This window comes from Tursiops truncatus, chromosome 3 (assembly GCF_011762595.2).
Source record: "Tursiops truncatus isolate mTurTru1 chromosome 3, mTurTru1.mat.Y, whole genome shotgun sequence".
Lineage (NCBI taxonomy): Eukaryota > Metazoa > Chordata > Mammalia > Artiodactyla > Delphinidae > Tursiops > Tursiops truncatus.
This window is the reverse complement of record NC_047036.1, coordinates 14,344,610-14,363,889: the sequence shown is the minus strand read 5'-3', so window position 1 is coordinate 14,363,889 and position 19,280 is coordinate 14,344,610. Positions and strand designations below refer to the sequence as shown.

Genomic DNA, 19,280 nt, shown 5'->3' with positions numbered 1-19,280 from the left:
GTCATCCTCCTTTTAGAGATGACGAACCCGAGGCACAGAGATGTGGGCAAAAGCTTGACGTCTCATCTTGTAAAAGGCAGACACGGGATTATTGCCAGGAAGTCTGGCTCCAGAATATCTTTGCTTGAGTGTACTCGGCAGCATCCTTAAGATGACCAGATTCCTGCTAATCTAGTACCACAACTTCACAGAAAACAGCAACTCTTAGCCATGGCAGTTTCAAGCACCTGATTCATAAGTTATCATTTCACCCCAACCAGAAAACACTCAGAAATAAATGCAACCTCAGGAAGATAAATAATTAGGATAGATCCTTATCAGAATACTTTGACTTTCTTCAGGTATTTACTTGAGTCAGTCAAGTTGCTTTACACTTGAGTCCAGATATTTTGCCCAGCCAGTTAAAGAGCGTCTTTGCTCAGGGTGAGATCAGAAGTAGCCCTGACCGCATTTGTAAGACATCCATCATCTGGCTGGGATCAAAAACAGATTCCCGATTTAGCTCTTCCCTTTCCACCTCTTGCCCCCATAGGGCTTTGCCTCCTTGTTTGGAATAATATCACAGTTAGTCAAGGTTACCAAAACACTGAACATTCCTCCCTCGTTGAAGGAATTTGGGGTTGGTCAAAAATCATTGTTGAATAAAATACACAAGATAGAGTGGGATAGAATTGACTTGACCCCTTTTTTTTTTCCCCAAGGAAGAAAGAGTCTAACTGACTCCAGGATTCTTGGCTCGGCCATTACTCAAGCCCCAAAGACTCCAGTTATCCAATGAGTCAGCGGCCTTCACCACACTTTAAATAAAGGCCTTCTATCGTGATATTTTTCGCATGTGTTTTACTCCCAACTGTGTACCCTATAAATGCTAAGCTGTTGAAATTTCTTTCTGCAGAGATAATGTCCCAACAGTAATTTCAGGAGGACTATTGCCTGTTCTCTGCTAAGGCTCAAACAACAAACGTTCCAGTTTATTCAACGGTAACATCCTGTAGCCAGTCCTAGAATTACTCCTTTTGTTTTCTTTCTTTTTTTGCCTTTATTTATTGTGGTAACGTATACATACATAAATCGTGCCATTGTAGCCTTTTTTAACTGTGCAGTTCAGTGGTACTAGTGTACTCCCTTTGTTGTGCAACCATCCCCAATATCCATCTGCAGAACTTTTTTTATCTTCCCAAATGGAAACTCTGTGCGCATTAAACACCAACTCCCTACCCCCTGCCAAATCCCTAGCAATCACCAACCCAGTTTCCATCTCTATGAATTTGTCCTTTGCTTTTTTGATGGTTTCGGTAAATGTCATGATCATTATAAGGGTAATGGGTTACTAGAGCAAGGAAGCCTCTATCTTTTTATACTTAATTTTTCATTTTTTCAACCTACAATTATTGAATTTGTAAATGCTGTCAGTTCTGATTCTGTGTCAGTCCACTGCCCACCAGACTGCCTGAGGTACATTTTTATAGTTCTTAATATAATCAAATATTGGACAGGAAAGGGAAAGGGTCTCTGCTTAAAAGTATCCTAGAGAAATAAGTTCCACCACTGGTTTCCCAACATTTTTTAAATGATGTGTATCTCGATGGCATCTCTCCACATGGACACAGCCATGGAGAATTAAGACTTTTCTGGGAATTCCCTGGCAGTCCAGTGGTTAAGCCTCAGTACTTTCACTGCCGTGGGCCGGGGCTCAATCCCCAGTGGAGGAAATAAGATCTCACAAACCACGTGCCCCCCCCCCCACAAAAATAGAATTTTCTAAGTCTGAAGCAGTTGATTGATTACTCACTTAACAGGTTTTAAAATAAATAACATTTTCTCTTTCTCACGTGTCTTTGAACTAATACATCAGAAAACGGGCAAAATAGTGAACCTCAGAAGGGAAGAATCAGGGAGAAGCCAGTCAGAAATGAGCAACAAGTAAAACAACTTCTCAACCCCCGAGGGCAAACGGAGAAGCAGAAAAAAAAATCAATTGCTCTGTGTTAAAGGCCAAGTGAACGGAAGGCGGCACCTGGATTCTAAGGCAGAGGGGGCGGGTCCCCGAGTCCATTGGCAGGTGAAGAGTTAGCCGGGTTAACATGTGTGACTTTGGGCTTGAAGAGCAAATTCCGTAAGAGTTATTTTTCTGTTCTCATACTAATAGGGGGTGAAAAAAGAGTCTGGATAGTCAAATCTATCCCAATCCCAAATCCCTCAACTCTGTAATAAAGTAGAAATAAAAAGGGGGTCAGGGGACTAGTGAGCAATGGGGGGGTTCTTCAATGAGTTTTCAAGGGTCTAATTTATTTTTTTAAATTTCTGTTGAAATATAGTTGATTTACAATGTTGTGTTAGTTTCAGATGTACAGCAAAGTGAGTCAGTTATACATATACATATATATCTATTCTTTTTTAGATTCTTTTCCATTATAGGTTATTGCAAGATATTGAATATAGTTCCCTGTGCTATACAGTAGGTGCTAGTTGGTTATCTATTTTATAGATAGTGGTCTGTATCTGTTAATCCCAAATTCCAAATAGTATAAGCAATACCATATGATATTTGTCTTCCTCTGTCTGCCTTACTCCACTCGATGTGATAATCTCTAGGTCCATCCAAGTTGCTGCAAATGGCATTATTTCATTCTTTTTTATGGCTGAGTAATATTCCATTGTGTATATTTACCACATTCAAGGGTCTAATTTAATAAAATGCCTTTTATTATCATTAGTATCTTGTTTCTTTTTGGGTTTTTTTTTTTTTTTTTTTTTTTTGGGGTACGCGAGCCTCTCCCTGTTGTGGCCTCTCCCGTTGCGGAGCACAGGCTCCGGACGCGCAGGCTCAGCGGCCATGGCTCACGGGCCCAGCCGCTCCGCGGCATGTGGGATCCTCCCGGACCGGGGCACGAACCCGTGTCCCCTGCATCGGCAGGCAGACTCTCAACCACTGCGCCACCAGGGAAGCCCCAGTATCTTGTTTTTGAAAACGTCTCTCACCCCCAAATATCACTGGAGTGATACTACACATACTTTTAACATCTTTAAACAACCTTTCTATGCACTGTGTTTTCTTAAACATATTCAATATCATTACATTCAGTATCACTTATACGTGGTGTGTGTGGGTATGAGTGTAGAGAGATCTAAAATGTGGATTAACAAATGAAACACTGCTTTTGGATATTCCTCTCCCGGTAGGCAAAGTTATAAAGAAAAGGGATTTTTGCCTTGGTGAGATTCTCCTTAGGATAAAAGGCCAAACATGGATCATTCAGTGGTCCCACAGCCCCTTCAATTTAGTCCTGAGAACATTCCTGATGGGGTAATTACAGAGAACTTTGAGCACAGTTTCTGCTCACCATTCTACACGCTAATTATCCTTCCAGGGAGCAGGGTTTTGCCCAGAGGTTCCTCCGTCTAGACCCCCAGTCACTTTCCTCTGAGGAAAGCATTCATCTCTTCCTTCCAGCCCAGGCCTAAACTGTGTTGAATTGTTATGCTAGAGGCTCTTGACAAGTCTACAAACAATTGTATTTGTGGTGCGATTTTATCCCTTGAAGGCAGAGAGAAGAGATTTTCAGAGCTTTCAAACTCCTTTCAGTGACAACCCCCAAAAGCCCTTGGTCTTCAAAAGTGATCAAAACCTCAAAGAGTTTTATAGTAATTCTATCACCCAGAACCACTAAACACTTGCTGAAATAAAGCAGAATCTTGAGAAAAAAACCTACCAAACTAAAGGGATAAAAAGATGTGATGGGGAGGTGAACAAAAGCCTAGAGCCCTTAATTTTTTTAGACAAAACAACTGTAAAGCTCACGTCAAACATTTGCATTTTTCTTACATGGACTGGACGCAGCCAGGCTGTTTCTGTCTTCTGGAAGTGCTTTTTTCCCTTGCTTATCCTAACATCTAAATGTAACTTCAAAGAGAACACAGTATCACAAGTCCCAAACATTGTTTCTCTGTTGGATCCACTTCTCTCTCCAGCTGAGAAGTTCATCATATCCTAATTTAGTAGCTATTCTTTTTCAAGTTGCAGTAAACATCATCAGAGACACAAACACAAGTGGCAGGTAGTGAGAACATCCCTGCCAATAATATCACAAGCATCCTGCTGGCAAACTTCCTTTCTCTGACTTCCTTCAGCATTTCGGGGATGTGTGAGCGTTTGCCATGTGACAAAGCACACTGCCGTCTTTCATGGAGTAACATCCCTCTCGCTTTCCTGCTCCAACGACTGGGTCTGTGTCTGGAGGCTGTGAGCCAGTGACCTGGACCAACAATTGGTTCGGAGATGAGTGTCCATTAGGGGAGAGAAGAGGTCGTTTGTAAAGGAAATCTGCTGGGGTAAGTGCGTTGCTCAGCAAGATGTAACGAGTATCCAATTCACACAGAGATCAATTGTTGTAATAGTTTATTGGCGAACAGAGCATTAACAGCTTTGGAAGGGAGGAGAAAATACGTCCTTTCTCCCTCCCAGCTATCTGGCAGCGAGCATCCTGACTTCTGGTTGGAGAGGATGGGGCACAGCCAAGGATTGTCTCCCATTGTCCTGGGTGTCGCAAAGCCCCCAGCCTGGGCTACAAGGCAGAAAAGGGATTTCTAAGCAACACGGTACAAATTTTAAACCTTTTAGATTTTGTTATTCCATTCAACTGAAGTTCTTTAATAAGTACAATATAACTACTTTTTTAAAGTTCCCTTCATGTGTATCTCAGGACACAAGTATAGCTAATTAAGTCTTCCCATATTTTAAAGTCTGATTTCTGCTCTTAACTGTAAATTCTTGGAGATAAGAGAATAAGACTAATTGGTCTGCACGGTCAGGGTCCTGGCAGAATCATTTGCACATAGTCGCTTCTGAATTAATCTATTTTTTGGTTTTGTTTGTTTGTTTGGGTTTGGGTTTTTTTTGGCCTCACATTGTGGCTTGCGGGATCTTAGTTCCCCAACCAGGGATTGAACCACTGGACTGCCAGGGAATTCCCTTGTTCTTTTTTTGAAAAAGCACATTTGAACCTTTTCATTTTCTTGTCCACTTTGTTCATTCCATTAATTTCCTCTTCAATTCCATAGTTCTCTCCTACCTCTGTTTCCTTGATTTCTTCCTCTTTGCACACTTCAACCCATCTCTCCCCTTTTCCTTCCAATGTTCATTTCATAGGTGTCTGTCTTGTAGCATTAACTCAGGCTTTCAGAACAGGTCTTGAAGTTATGATAGAACTAGCAGGTGCTTATTGAAGAAATTGATGAATGAATGAAATGGCCATTCCTTCAGATAATCTGGGTCTGCTCCAGAGACTCAACACAGAAGAGTGAGAGGGGAAATGTAGTGGAAAAATGAAAGAGAAATGGATTCTGTTGGCAGAGAAGACTGACCACTTCCCCTCTCTCCTGTTCTTCTTGACTAATGGGAAGAAGGGGACAGGCTTGTTGAAATAATTGACAAATCATGCCCAGCTGCAGGAAATGAGCAAACACATAAGAAAAAGTCCCTAAAAGAATAATGATGGAAAAAAAATAGTCATATGCCAAGCAAAACTTACCAGCTCTCCAGGAAAAACTCATTCATAAATCGGAACAAATGAGTGTCTACCTACTTAACAAAATATAAGAGAAAGAGCCTTCCATGTGTAACCTGTACTACAAAGACCACAAACACTGCCATCAGACAAAAGACAGAGGAGGGAACATCTGTGAAACGCCACAGCTAAGCATCAAATCACTTCACACGGCCAAGAGGCCACCACCATACAGGCGTCTCCTGTATACATCCAACTCTCAGAACAGATATCAAAATATCCTATAATAAGAAACGTGAATGGTTCAACAAGGCAGCAGCATTCTATGCTGTACAAGGAAGAACATCTATCTCCTTTTCCTTTAGTTGTCTCATTTGAACACAATGAATTTAATTTCATCATGGCGTCTTCCTGTCCTGGGCAATTCCACGTGTGGACAACACCAATGTACCAAGGTATCAAGGGTTATCTCTGTCAGTGCTGCTGCATGTTTCAGCACCACACCCCACATTAGTCGTAAAGCTCAACAGAACACAAATCTATGCGGAGGTGACAGGCAAAATTCATTCTAGGAGGCCTGATTTTCCCTCCCACCGACTGTTAGCGTCATTGTGGTTCAACTGGCAGTAAGATCATTCCCTTCATCCACAGTTCAAAAGAGGTCCATGTAGGGAGGAATGAGGGCAGAAATGGAAAAAGGAAGAGGGAAGGGAAAGAAAGATCATGTATCTCCATTTTTTTTAATGAAGAAACAAATGAGAAAACATAAAGTCCTTTCTTGAAATTCATCAATATAATTTCTTTCTTGGTAAAATTTAAAAATCAGTAACCATGTGGCATTATACGTACTTTTTTTTTTTTTTTAACAGCTTATTCTTCTGTCATGTCCAAGACTTTGAACCATGGGCTCCATGCAATTCCTCAATTTTTTTTTCTGTTTTTTTCTTTCTTTAAATTTCTTAACCTAACTCAAATCACGTCAGCTTCACAGGTTTTCAGCTGATGATATAACTTCCAAAAAACAAACGTTGGTGGAAGGAATACACTTTTATCCACTACATTCATACCCCGGTCTAGACTCTTTACTGCTCTTCTGTTTCCTAAACTGTTTAAAGTAAATCTTAAGAGAAAAGTAAATATTCTCCAGAGCGACCCTACTCAGTCATTGGTGGTTAACTCATACTTTCTAAAACCCAGGTTTCCAAAGAGAAGCAAAAGGTATTAGTCCCAAACCGTGTGGCTTTATTTTAAATAATTCCATTTTAGGCCAGATTAAGCCCACTCATGGATCATTTTCTCTTCTCAAAATATCAAAGCACTTTATAGAGATGTACTAATTTAGCCTCATAAATCTTTTTTGAAGGTGAAAAAAATCACACTTGTTTACTGAAGATCAAAATTTCAGTTTTCTGTTTTCTCCCTTTCTTTCCTTCTTTCCTTCCTCTTTCTTTCTTTCTTTCTTTCTTTCTTTCCCTTTCTTCCTTCCTTCATTCCCTCCTTCCTTCCTCCCCTCCCTCCCTCCCTTCCTTTTTTTCCAGTGGTAAAGCAAAGATGACAGCTCCAAACAGTGCGAAGTGTTGGAAACATGGTGATAAGACTACTCTTTACTCTCACTAGGAAATAGCCAGACTAACCTATACCTTTTCTTCATGGAGGAAAGAGATACGGAAGGTTTCCCATGAAAACCACTCTGGCGCAGTGGGAGCCCCAGAGACACTGGACTCGCAGACTGAAACTCAGTCTGTTGGGTTCCCACAGGACTTTCCTCTTTCTGTAATTGTCCAAATCTCAGCCTGAGTTTGGCAATTTGGGGCCTTTCTTGCCATTGTGATTCTGGTAGACTCTATTTTCCTGCAAACTTCCAAGGCTTCCCATGCTTCCCAATTAAATGCAGTGTACCCAGATGGGGAGGGAGTGAATCTTTTAGAAAATAGATCAGTTCTCCCCTTATACCTTCTTTCTCTTTCCTCTACCTCTTGTCCTAAAATAATCCCATTTATTCTTTTGATGTTTAATGTCATTAAAATTAAAATGCTCTAATGAGGGGATGGGGGGCGTGGGGAGTTGCTGTTCACCAGGTACCAAGTTTCTGTCACGCAGGATGAAGTTCTAGAGATCGAATGAACGAGATGTACATGCAGTTAACAATACTACATGGACACAACAATTTGTTAAGAGACTAGATCTCATGTTATCTGTTCTCACCACAATTTAAAAAAACAGAGAAATTAATATGAAATGACTCAAAAAAGTTTCAAACAGAAAAAAAAATCCTCTAAGAAGAGTTAATATGTTAAAGTGATTGGGGACCTTGGATAAAGGATCTAAGAGAAACAACAAAATAAGAGGAAATGCAAGCACATCTCATAAATTGTTTCAACATCTATGCTGAGAGATTAAAAGCAGGCAGAAAACAAAAGGCCGTTATGAAGTATTTAAGAGATAAATTGTATCCTGATCTACAACTGCACTGTTGTTACAAAGGGTTCTTTAAATATTTCTGATGGGAATGAAGTGAATTATGGCTGACAAGTGGGGAAGGAGGAACGGAAAGGGCAGGAGGTTGGGTAACTAGAAACGGTGAATGTCCTTGTCAGCCAGCCATACCTGCCTCACCTCTTCAGGTTTTTCCTCTTTATTTAAGATTTGGGAGTTAATTAGCCTTTGCATAATTTGTTTCTCACCTCAGTAGAATCTAGTTCAGAATTTCTTACGTTCTGGTTACCCCTACATTCTAAGCATTGTATTTTTAAAGGTATGAAATTATATGGGATTCTCATATAATTCATTAAAAGACATTACCATCCTCTGAAGTTTACAAAAAGCTCTCACCACTCATCATTCATCCATCCAGTCATTAGATAAGCTTTGATTCGGAACCAAACACAGCGCCAGGCAGTGTGCTGTGGGCTGAATTACTTTGTAGATGGAGTCCTTTGTAAGGAGACCTGGGCCGAGTAAAGTCCACAGTATGAGACTTCTTTCAGACATCAGTGTTGTTCATAACTAACATTTCATGAGAACTAGCTAACTGCCAGGCCTGCATTCTATCATTTAAGCGTCACAAGTCCTCTGGGCAAAGAGCGCCCATTATTCTACACTAGGAAAGAGGAAACTGAGGCCCTAAGCTGCTGAGTAATTGACCTAAGGCGCCAGAGGAGGCTCACCCGCTGTGTCTGGCAGCTGCCACCCACGTCTTGGCAGAAATAGTGGAGAAAGGCTGGATCCCAGTTCTTCAGTTCTGCAATCCAGCTTTTTTTAAAGGGACCAACAGTGAAATATATGTGTAGAAAATCTACTGGACCCCACCATGCACAGAGCCCCCTCCCTGGTCCTGCTCCTACATGCTAATCCAGGGGTCAGCAAGCATTTTCTGTAAAGAGCTAGCTAGGACCATTTGGGGTTGTCCAGGCTCTATGATCTCTGCTGAAACTATTCAACTCTGTCTTTGGAGCTCCAGAAAGCAGCCATAGATAGTTCATAAATGAACGGGCATGGTTGGGTTCCAGTACCTTTATTTTTAAAATGGCCCATGGGCCTGCTTTAATCCACCCGCTTCTGCCAAGCTGTACTTTCCTACAGGGTCTCCTTCAACGTCAAAATTCTTAACCTGGGGTCCTTAGGCTTCTAAACTCCCTGAAATCAATGGTAAAAATGTGTTTATAAATCTTTTTGTTTGCATGGGGCTTTTTCAGGGGTAGGCTCCATAGCTCTCATCAGATTCTCAAATGTCCTAAGACTCAGAAAAGGTTAAACCTAGGTCCTCAGTTCCAATACTCGCTTCCACCTACAGGGCCGGCTTCATGGCCTGCGAGGACCCTTACAACCTGCTGTATTTTTACAGTTACTTTCCCCTTTGATTTCTGGGTACCACTCACACTAAACGATTACCTGGGTCTCCAAAACATGTGCACAACTTTCAAGTGTCTGAGCCTTTGCAGATGCTTTTCAATCTGTTGGATGTGGACTTCTGAGTTAATTTGATTCAATTCATGAACACTTATTTATGAAGCAGTTTCACACAGCCAGGCCATATGTCCTGGGAATAGAGAAACAGATCTTATGATTGAGTCATTTAGAAAAGCAAACACGCAGTTACCAATTCAGAGTAAAAAGTTGCTGTCTGAACCCTCAAGAGGGGTGCCTACCCCAGATTTGGGGGCATCAGGCCATGTTTCCTGAAGGAAATGCTGGTTAGCGGGGACCTAAAGAATACTTAGGATCCTATCTCTGGAGTCAGAAGTTTTTTGAACAAAGAGAAAGAGGGTGAGTGGAAGAGAAGTTACATGCAAACATTTGTAGACAAAACACAGGTGAGTCTGTGAGAACAGAATACAGGATGGTAAGGGAAAGATTAGACCAGAGAGGTTGGATCACAAAGGATCTTGTGTGCAGATTAAGTGTTTGTTCTTTCTTACCAAGAAAATGAGAGGTCCTGTGTGGTCGCCCGACCAGCAACTTCACTGTAACCGGGAGCTGGTTAGAAATGAAGTCATGGCCCCAGCTCAGAACTACTGAATCAAAATCTGCATTTCAACACAGCCCTGGGTGATTCCTATGCACACAGAAGTTTGAAAAGCTCTTCTTTATCACGGGTGAACTCCGTTCCCGTTTCACCTGACCGGCTCCTACTCACCCAAGTTTCCCAAATGGCCCTCGGGTAACAATCCTTTGGTTGCTTTGTAATCAGATTCCTGGGCTTCTCCCTGGACCTTCTCATTCTGCAGGTCTGGTTTGGAATCAAAGAATCTGTTTTTCCAGGAAGTGTTTCAGGATGATTCTTACTTTAGGAGAGTTTGGGACCACACGAGCCCTGACCCCCAGCTCAGCAAAATGAATCACTTCCAGGTTCCTACATTGCTTTATCCTCACTTGTATCACAGCATTAATGGGCTGCTCTATAATTATTTTGTTTACGTCTCTATTTTCCTTGGTAGACTCTGAGGTCTTCCCTTCTGATTTCCTTCTGTGTTGCCACTTCCTGGCACAGGGCCTTCAACTCAATCACTGCCCAAGTGCATCCACAAATAACAATAACCCCACGTGACCCGTCCTCTGCGCAGACCAAAGGTCAAAGGTGGCATTAAAACGAAGGTAACTTCAGTTTTAACGAGCGATGTATCAGCAGGATCTTGATCTGAATATTCAAACCAAGGTCAGGAGAGCGTTCCTGTTACCAGTGAAGTTGAAACTCTTCTTCGCCCTAAAACTGGACACCTCAACTCCTCTTAACAGCTGATGATCAGGGCAACCCTTGCCTGCCTTCCTCCAGACCCCTGCCCTTCCTGCAGCCATCACACCCTGGAAATGCCTTCCTTCCACTGGCCTTTCAGGTCATCTAACAACTGCATTTGACCATTTGAGCTTCTGTGACATCAAATGCCTCTAGGCGACCACAACTGCATGAAGAAGTTATTTCCTTCTATTTGTTCTAAGTTTCCTTCTTAGCCAGTTAGTCTAATTTAAGGAATAACTTTTAAAGAAAAAATTAATTCAATCTTTTTGTTGTGGTGGGGATAGGGAGAGGCCAGGAGATATAAATGTTTTTATTTTATTATTATTATTATTATCTTTTTTTTTTTTTCTTCCTGCTGTGCCGCATGGCATGTGGGATCTTAATTCCCTGACTAGGGATCGAACCCATAGCTCCCTGCATTGGAAGCACGGAGTCTTAACCACTGGACCGCCAGAGAAGTCCCTAAATGTTTTTAAAATCCCCTCAGAATCCCTTATTTAGTTTTAAGTTACACATATATTTTTTTTCTGGGTATATAAATAATATGTGTCCATTTTGCAATTTTGGAAAATAAATGTAAAGACTATAAATCTTACCACCTAGAATGTTATAGTTATATTATTTATTAATAGGATTTAGTTTCAAATAGTCACATTAGCATTTTCTCATCTGTAAATCATTTTGTCATCTAAGCCTCCTGTAGCTAGATTCAAACGCAGGTCCTTGCAATGCTTCTGACGCCTGAAATATTACTGCTTCCCAGGCAGAAAAGTGATGTGAGGAACCCATAAAGCCAAGACAACCTGTGGCTCCAATGGAAGGGAAGAGATGGGAACGACGCTCCCATAAGGAATTCTGACTTTGGCAATGAAATTGCTAGGAGGATTTGTCACTCCAACTCTGGGGTTAAGGAAGAAGCAGAAACACCGGAAGGACAGTATGAAACATCCAACTCACTTCCCAGATGTGCTTGTCCTTGAAACAAATCTGCGTAAGTACTTCTTGGGGCCCTTTTTCAACCATTTTCCTCGTTAACCAGTTCTGACTCTGAATTTCTCAAGTCTCTGAAATGTATTGGATTAGGTAAGTGATAGTGTACTCTCTGTTTAGTCTGACAGGGAAGAAAGCTCACAGGGTGATGAATCACTTTAATTAGTCCATGGGAGAGCTAGTTTTTGATTGGCAAGCTGAAATCTCTTGCCTAAGAGGATCCCCGAGAAAAGCCCAATACGGGCTTTCTCGAGATTGGGTTTCTTAGGGGCTTCTTTCTTTGTCTTTAAGTGTCTGTGACTTTATTGTTTTATTTTTTAAGGGCCTTCATTCATTACAAAACATCTAAGTGATGAAGAATACAAAGATTAAACTATGAAATCATCTAACACCCAACACCTAGGCTCTGCTCTCCTAAGTTTATATTAAATGTCTATGCCAAGGTTCACTCCATCGAGTCAGGGATGTAGCCTATGTTCATGAAGGTTCCTGCAGGACTCAGCCCCACAGTTCAGTGATGAGCCCTGGAAAATGGAAAAGCTTGACATATCCTTTGCTCACTGCTACTTTCTAGATCGGTAAGGTAGGGCCTTCGCTCCTGCTACCTTTCCCTTATCTTTCCCCTGAACCTACCCCCTCAGTCTTCTTCTCTCCAAATTGGGGAAGCTTGATGAGCATTTTTAGAGGCTGAACGAAACCACACCAGAATCTTCTGTTCCCCTGCTTGGCATCCAACCCCATATTGTAGGTAATGACATGAGGCTATACCTTTTGCCTTGTTTGGCTATAGCTGAAGCTATAGCGTTGGTTGACATTATTATTCATTCATTTCACAAATATTTTATCTATCCACTACATGCCAGGTGATGAGCTAACAAGAGCATAAAAGAAGAAGGAAGAGATTATCAGGACAGTATTTCAGAGAGTGTTAGTATTTAAGGTAGTGGATAATTAAGGAGCAAAGGATTCAGCTAGGGAGCCGGCTAAGAACTGAGATACTCAGGCCCCACCTCTGTGACCCTGGTATTATTAATCAGTCCCCCTGGTGATTATGATGTGTGTGAGGCTCAGAGAAACATCTCAAAGGATGGCTGGAGGAGAAGTAGATAGTAAAAGAGACTGCAAAGGCACAGAGGAAAGAGGGAAGTCAGACTGTGAGAAGATCTAGCCTTAACTCTTAAGCTCTACAGTTGACCATGGGATTTAAAAATAGATGGGATAATTCACAGGGTTCACTCCAGAACTCACTGTCCTCCCCTTTGGACCACTTGAACCTCAGTTTACCTAAGGCAAACCTCATTCTCTAGGTCTTCTGTTTCAGCTCCTCCTTCTAGGACCTCTGAATGGGCACCTTCCTGCCTCCAGACATCTGGATTGACTTCTTCTAATCTGAACTACACATGTTCCCTTTACCAACCAGTGGGCCAATAATGAGCCTCTTATTGGCGTAGTTCCAGGACCTCCCACGCCTGGGAACAACGCTGTGGTCACTCATCCACTAGCTTTCAGGACTAGATGCAGGAGAAAAGACAATCATGGAAGGGACGGGAGACGTCATTTATCAAAATCTTTTACCCAAAGCAGGATTCTCTCCGACCGTATCCTTGACCAGTGGATGATCCAGCAGCTTGGAATCTCCATCCAGTGGTACCAAGACAACCTGTTCTAATGTCAAACAAGCTTCACTCGTGTCATGAGCCAAACCCTCTAACTCACCGATCAAGTTCTGGCTTCTGTGTCCTCATAGAGCAGCCCCCACCCATGTCTGCGAGACCACCCTTGTATATGAAAGCTTCTGCTGTATTTTCTTTTTCAGGTTAAACATCCTCAGGAGCTTCAGCCACTCTGAGTATGACGTGCTATTGAGCCTCTTTATTATTCTGATTGTTTCATCTGGAAACAAAGGAACTTTGCTTTAGATTCTGCATTAGTGTTATGGGAGGATGAAATGATATGGATAACCCAGGTAAACTGCACAGAATAAAGTAAGTGCTCAATAAATGCTTTAATACCATGTAAGATTTCCCCTTGTAGAGCAGGGCATGGAGATAAATAATCAATAAATTAATTTGCTGGTCAATAGTCCATGAAAAGGGGGCACCTAGTTTTTGCTAAACTCTTATGGGAGATAAGCTAAACCATGATGAGTTAAGTATGGTCCAGATGTTGTCTAGTCCTTGGGGAATTTGACTGTGACTCCCTTAGAAATGTGGGTTGCGTGCCTTTGTATTTCTTTCTCCCAGACAGATGGCGTAGATTCAGCATGACTTAGGTTGTAAAGATTGGACACATCTTGATTACTTTCTGTAGCATCACTTGGCTCTCTTAATTGATAGGAGATTAAAAGCGGCAGATCATCAGAGAAACTCGGAGAACATCACCACTTCTTTTAGTTTTCTCTATCGAGGAGACAAGTTTTCCATGCAAGGATGTATTTAGAATTTCCAAAAGGAAAAAAGAAAAAAAAAAAAAGCTTCTAAGTCACTAATCCAAAATATTTGATATTCTTTTTTGAGTAACTTTTAAAGACAGCAAACTTTTAAAATCTGTCAAAGGAGAGCAGGACTGTTATTTCTGTTACTGATATTATGTCTGGTATTTGTTGGCTTACTTGAATTGCCATAAAATATTTATGTGAAAAATATCTAGGGGCTTCCCTGGTGGCGCAGTTGTTGAGAGTCCGCCTGCCAATGCAGGGGTCACAGGTTCGTGCCCCGGTCCGGGAAGATCCCACATGCCGCGGAGCGGCTGGGCCCGTGAGCCATGGCCGCTGAGCCTGCGTGTCTGGAGCCTGTGCTCCACAACGGGAGAGGCCACAGCAGTGAGAAGCCCGCGTACCGCAAAAAAAAAAATCTAAAAGCCTGAGGCATGACAATTGAGTTTATTTTATTGATCAGTTTATCAAAATCAAGTCTCGTAAATATCTATCAGACTTAAGTTTATACTGTTTTTTTTTTAATATTTATGTATTTATTTATGGCTGCGTTGGGTCTTCCTTGCTGCACGTGGGCTTTCTCTACTTGCGGCAAGCGGGGGCTACTCTTCGTTGCGGTGCGCGGGCTTCTCATTGCGGTGGCTTCTCTTGTTGCGGAGCACGGACACTAGGCACGCGGGCTTCAGTAGTTGTGGCTCGCGGGCTCTAGAGCACAAGCTCAGTAGTTGTGGCCCACCGGCTTAGTTGCTCCGCGGCATGTGGGATCTTCCCGGACCAAGGCTTGAACCCGTGACCTCTGCGTTGGCAGGCGGATTCTTAACCACTTGCCACCAGGGAAGTCCCTATAATGATTTCTGAATGAACAAAAAAGTTATCTTTCATATGTCTTTCATAACATTATCGATGATATAGAGCCTATTATTATCCTTATTTTCATTTATAAGTCTTTTGTGTGTGTGTGATATGTTATATTTAGTGAAAAAGGAAGCTATCTGACTTGTCTGTCCATGTCTCTCCCTTCCCCCCTTCTCTCTTTCTTTAAAACAGGGTATCTGTCATTCATTTGGTTTCGAGAATGCTGAGACAGTGTATAATGAAAGCCTGAGTGTCCAGGCTCTTTCATCTGTGTGCTTATTTTCTGAAGTGCATTCCTTCACAAAATCATGGTCAACTCCACCCTTCCTAAAATAACACCATGGCGCTTCAAGCTCTACCTCACCCCTCCCCACTGCCCTAATTGCACATAAAACTACTGTTGTAGCATTTGAGAATAGGGGCTGTCAGGGCTGGCTACATAATTTATGGGGTCCGGAGCAAAACAAAAATGCACAACCTTTTGTTCAAAAAGCAAGAAAAAAAGTGCCCCTGAAAGCACTAAAATAAAAAGCTTTTTCCTTTCTGTATTCTCTCTCTTGACTTGTCATGGTGGTTTTTTATTTGCTAGCTAATGTCATTTAAGTAAAGAAAAATTTAAAATGTACATTATTAGCAGGGATTTCACTGTCCCTCTTTAGACTGTGCAATGCCAATCTTAAATAAAATATCAGAGCATTTGACTCATAAGCAGAATCACAGAAATCACACAATTCATATTTCATTGCTTGTACGCACATCATATATATTTTATTCTTATAAGAATAGTGGAAATGCACAAAACTCACTGAACCGTTTTAATTTCACTTCTTGCTGCACACGTGTTTGACCACCACTTTCTGTCTTTGAATTAATGATGAGTAAGGAAGGTTGAAAGGAAAAGTAACCAGCTGCCCTGTTTTTCCCTTTCCTTCTATACCATCACTCTCAGCATTCGTAGTTGGTGAATAAGGGAAATAACATGAATAAGAAAGGATATGATACAGTTCCTTGGTGGTTGGTTTCTGCGTTCAAAGCAAAAAGAAGTGAAGCCACTTGGGATATCAGCAGCCCCTCATCCATTTTACCCAGTCAGAGAAAGTGAACACACTTACCTAGTGCTCATTTGGAGCCTCACTCAAGTCCCATGCAACCTGGTCCTCCAGAATTCTGTGCTCCTGGGGCAATCCGAACACTTTGCAAATGGAGCAGCAAGGAATGGCTGAGAACAGGGATGATGGCCATTTCTCCATTGTCCTATCGGACTTCACTTATAAGACGCAAGTCCAAAGACAGAATCATTAAGAACTTCAAGAAGGTGACAGCAGAGGATGAACCTACGCATGGAGCCCTTCTCAGCACCAGACCTTTCTGAGTGTGGGCTCCTGAGCATGGGGCCCTGTGAAATGGCACAGGTCATGTGCCCAAGAAGCTGGCTCTATGTGCTGTTATGTTGGAGCCCAGTGGCTGTTCTTGTGTAATAGGTAGCCTGTAGACAGTTAGCAGGGAGTTCAGCAGATGTTCAGAAGGCTAAACGTAGAATTACCAAATGACCCAGAAAGTCTACTTCTGGGTCTCTATCCAAAAGAATTGAGAGTAGGGACTCAAACAGATACTTGTACGCCTATGTTCATTGAAGCACCGTTCACTTCAGTGAAAAGCTGGAAAAAAACGTCCATTGACGAATGAGTGGCTAAACAAATGTGGTATATATGTACAATGGAATATTATTCAGCCATAAAAATAAAGGAAGTTCTGATATATCACAACATAGATGAAACCTTGAAAACATTATCCTAAGTGAAATAATCCAGTCACACAAGGACAAATAACGTATGATTCTATTTGGACGAAATATCTATAATAGGCAAATTCCTAGAGAAAGTAGACTAGAGAGTACAGGGGTTGGGGGAGGGGGAATGGAAGTTATTGGTTAATTGTTACAGAGTTTCTGCTGGGGAGTGATGAAAACATTTTGGAAACAGATAATGGTGATAGTTGCACAACATTGTGAATGTACTTGGTGTCAATGAATTGTACACTTAAAACTAGCTAAAATGGCAAATGTTATGTTATATATATTTTTCCACAATAATTTTTTTAAATGAATAGGAGCAAAACCCCAAACAATCCAATAAAAATTAATGGGCGAAGGAACTGGGTAATTTTTCTGAAGAAGACCTACAAATGGCCAATAGGTACATGGAAAGGTGCTCAACATCACTCATCACCGGGGAATGCAACTCAGAACCATAAGGTGGTCTCACCTCACAAGTGTGGGTGAGCATGTGGAAAAAAGGGAACCCTTGTGCACTGTTGGTGGGAATAAAAATTGGTGGAGCCATTATGGAAAATAGAATGGAAGTTCCTCAAAAAATTAAAAATAGAACTACTATATGATCCAGAAATTCCACTTCTGGGTATTTAGCTGAAGGAAATGAAAACACTATGGCAAAGAGACATCTGTACCCCCAAGGTCATTGCAGCATTATTTACAATAGCTCAGATATGGAAACAACGTCACTGTCCATTGACAGGTGAATGGATAAATAAGATGTGGCATAAATATATACAAATACATGAATATTACCCAGCCATGAGAAAGAAAGAAATCTGCCATCTGCAACAACATGGATGGAGCTGGAGGGCATTATGCTAAGTGAAATAAGCCAGACGGAGAAAGACAAATACTACATGGTATCACTTACATGTGGCATCTTAAGAAAAAAAAAGGCAAATAACAGAGAGTAGAGAAGTAGATGCCAGGGGTTGGGTGGGGGTGAGGGAACTCGGGAGAGGTTGGTAAAAGGGTACAAAATTTTACCGACAAGCTGGATACAAACCTTCACCTACAAGCTGGATCGTTCCGAGGGGCTAGCATAAAACTTGGTGACTATTGTTGATAACACCGTATTGTACACTTAAAGTTTGCTACAAGAATAGAACTTAAATGTTCTCACACACATGCAAAAAAGATAAATCTGTGAGGTGATGGGTGTGTTAATTAAGTAGATGATGGGAATTCTTTCACAATACGTGTGTGTATATATATATATATAAAATGACCATGATGTACACTTTAAATATCTTATAAGTTTATCAATTATACCTCAATAAAGATGTAAAAAACAGTAATAAAAATAAAATAAATATATAAAATTAAAATGAGTAGGAAATGAAGAGCCCAACATCTAAACTTTTTGGTCAATGCCTTTTGGTTTTTTGTTTTGTTTTGGTTTGGTTTGGTTTTGGTTTTGGTTTTGGTCAATGCCTTTTGATCACAATCACCTCACCTCACAGGCTAATCTTCAGCTCTGTTACTGTTACTACATCACTCTGCTTGCTCCAAGTTAAACTTCATCCTCTTAATTATAGAGAGTGTGCAACAAATTCGTGAACCTGGATTGGAAGTCAATTTGGGGAGATCATTTCGATAGTTCACAGGATTCTCCCGAAAAGAGACCCAAGTGCCTAAAATAATGCTTTCTTAAATCTAGAGCAAGTTCACCTGTATCTATATACGAATCACCTGAGTAAACTGCTTAAATGTATTTTTAAAAAGCTCACCAGAGAGTGTTGCCAAACAAGATACCAATATTGCAATGGGATCTACTCATACCAAAACATTATTTGTTTTTATCTGAAGTTCAAATTAACAGGGCGTCCTATGTTTTTATTTGCTAAATCTGGCAGCCCTATTCCTCGGTGATTTTGAGGCAGATGGGACACATCTAAATTGCCAGGTTTTCCCATGATGAAGCAGTTTTTAAGTCCTGAAAGTCTTTCGATGAGCAGGTGTGAGATTTTTGACAGTAGTGTCTCTCAAGTCCCTGAACATTCTATACAGCCAGCCACTCCCTGCTTGAGAGGGTCCTCTCTCTGACTTCCAAGAATCTTCCTGATTTCTTCCCGTCCTCAAGGCCTTCTCCTCCTCAGCCCTTCTCAGGGGCAGATCCTGGCTTTGTGGGACCCAGAGCTTATGCAAATTGCAGAACTCACTTCATAAAAAATAATACCCAATACAAGTACAACAGGAGGCAAAAAGTGAGAATTATGGAGAATGAACACAGAAATCACCACAAATTGCAAATTTTAAAAAGCTTGTTATTAACGAACACTCATCTCTCAATAATGTTTTCCTACATTTTTTGTCGGCCTACCCTTTAATCACTTCTTCCAATGATAGGTTGTTTGGTAATAATATTTTCTATAGAGAGACTAAGAATGGTAATTCAGTCTTTCTCTAGCACGATGAATAGAA

At 41.2% G+C, this 19,280-nt stretch overlaps 1 long non-coding RNA gene across 2 annotated transcripts; it reads left to right on the top strand.

Moving 5' to 3' along the window:
• The first annotated feature begins 4,181 nt into the window (after window positions 1-4,181).
• On the top strand, window positions 4,182-17,126 carry LOC141278171 (uncharacterized). Of its 2 annotated transcripts, XR_012330510.1 has the most exons (4): window positions 4,182-4,332; window positions 11,507-11,734; window positions 13,550-13,718; window positions 15,215-17,126. It is a non-coding gene; the product is annotated as an uncharacterized lncRNA (long non-coding RNA). The 2 variants fall into 2 exon arrangements; XR_012330509.1 differs by having other exon boundaries at window positions 13,550-17,126.
• Window positions 17,127-19,280: the final 2,154 nt, after the last annotated feature.